Source organism: Penaeus japonicus, unplaced genomic scaffold (genome assembly GCF_977035675.1).
Source record: "Penaeus japonicus unplaced genomic scaffold, GWHDUDI00000001_assembly GWHDUDI00000027, whole genome shotgun sequence".
Classification (NCBI taxonomy): domain Eukaryota; kingdom Metazoa; phylum Arthropoda; class Malacostraca; order Decapoda; family Penaeidae; genus Penaeus; species Penaeus japonicus.
Window position 1 is genome coordinate 35,302,191 of NW_028234429.1, and position 2,500 is coordinate 35,304,690.

Here is a 2,500-nt window from a genome sequence, read left to right on the forward strand (position 1 = left end):
TTCGTTTTCTTTAGCTTTTATACACCGAATACGTTGTTGATTTTTTAAAGCACAAGCTGGTTACACAACAGCAATGATAATATCAATAATAATGGTATATTCGGAATATTCAAATGTTATAATTAAAAGAACGGCGTAGGATTAGAATAATAACACCATTGTGCATCATATCAATTTCAATCACATATGTTTAGCAAAGTATCAAATCAGTAACAAGTAATATCATTCAGATGAACACTATGACTAACATTTTCCAAACAGATATCAAGCTAACGACTTACCTGTAAATGTATGAGCGTATCAACATTATGACCAAATAGGCTGTAGCGACGCCCGGAAACACCACTAATGTAGAGGGGCTCAGGTCCGATATTCCCTTTAAGAAACTGTATGATTGGATATGGAACCTTAAATATATATATATATATATATATATATATATATATATATATATATATATATATATTTATATATATATTTTTATATATATATACATATTTATATATGTATACACACACACACACACACACACACACACACACACACACACACACACACACACATATATATATATTTGCTTTAATGATACGAGTAAGAGAATTTTTGCGAGATGTCTTTGTAAACTGGTTTTATCTTATATTTTTTCCTTCCTGCTTTACTATGTCATCTCTCTCAGAAAATACTACAGGTATATTACCTCTTCTGTTTTTTTGTTTTTTGTTTTTTTATATATATTTGTTACTTACGATTATGTTAAAACAGACATTTATACCTAACTGTGCAGTCGTAGAAGAAATAAGACTACTGTTACTATTATGGTTGTCATCATTAATTTTTAATTTTTTTATCAATACTATATATTGCATCTTTTAAATCGGAAATTGTACTATGACCTTAGTTTTAGGTACAAATAGGTCAACCGGTGTTATACGATAACAACTTACTCATGACAGCAAGAACATTTTATTTCAATGACACTGAATTAGTTGATATCAGGGAAAATTATATGGTAAAACTAAAGATTTTAGGTACTTTTTGTGAGGGAGTAAGTTGCATTAACCCATCAACATGGAAAGTTGCCATATTTCTTCTTTTTGGTGTAGAAAAAGTCCATCTCAGTTATAATAGCATGTTCAGTGTATAATGCTGTTTGTATGAAAAACAATATTTGTGTGATGGGGAATTTATACTGGATTCAAGACTACTTTGATAATAATTAAATCAATTAAGGACAGGGATGTCGCTCCGCATATTCAGCAGTTTCTAACTTAACTGCATGTACCTCTCAATGTCAGTAAATTAATAGTCATTCCATTAAAGCTTATAAAATCAAACAAATCTTGATACTGAAGTTTATTTTGATTTAAAAAATCACACAATTGTATAACAACATAGACAGAACAATAAACTAATAATCAGGGAATAAAGACTGGCTTAGGGTTCAGAATATAGAATGGAAGGAGTAAAAACAGAATTATCTTCGGGAGGGCTGTACTGACTATAAGAACTACTTACACCAGACTGGAAACCAGAACCAAGCCCTCCAAATCCGTTGCCATCAAGTAATGAACTTCCTCTAGATGCAGTGTTAACACCTCCACTATCTCCAAATCCTCCGACATCTAAACCTCCAGCTTCAGTGGCAACACTAAGTGCAGTCTCAAGATCAACACCTATGGGAAGAGTTGGATTGTCGCCTTCTCCGTAGTTAACGAAGTAAACTTCAGGGTTGGATGGCGGAGGAGCAGTCACCTCGATCACTCGCTGGCCTCCGCCTCCACCGTTTTTGCTGAGGACGTAGATGATGTTCTCTTGCTGAGGAGGAGGAATTATAAAAGGTCCAGCTCCTGTCCCTCCTTCAGGGAGACGCACAAAGAGAATATTATGATCTACTTTTGGTGGTGGTAGGTTTGGAGGAGCACCACCAGCTTGTGCTGTTTGTTTCGGAGCATCGTAAAGGAATATGTTTCGGGTAGTGATGGGAACGACGCATTTACCATCCACGTGAAGGAGCTCTCCATTTTTACATCTTCCTGCTCCACCTTCATCTGCGAAGCGTGTACTAGATCCTTCACTTCCTCTTAAAAATCCGGAAGCGAATCCTTCGGCATTACCAGAAAGTGCTAGCCCAGGACCTGATGGTGTGGATATATCGTATCCCTGAGGTGCTGCGTGTGACGCAATGAGGATGCATGGCAGTAAAACCTATTTGGATGTTAACATATCATTAGTAATTATACCCGGATAATAACAGATATGAGAGAAACTTCAGCATAATTATCCTCATGTCTTTTCTTACCATCATGAAGGTGGCCGTGTAGCAAATATTACAAATATAATTTTCTTAAAAGTATCTGGCATTGTAATGTCAGAATATGTATTTTCCATTTGCGTCACTATACTGTATACCGCAATGATGTAACAAAATGATAATGGAAATATTTTTTAAAGTTACTCACCAGGTGTTTCATAGTGAATGATACTGTATGTCTACGTTTAT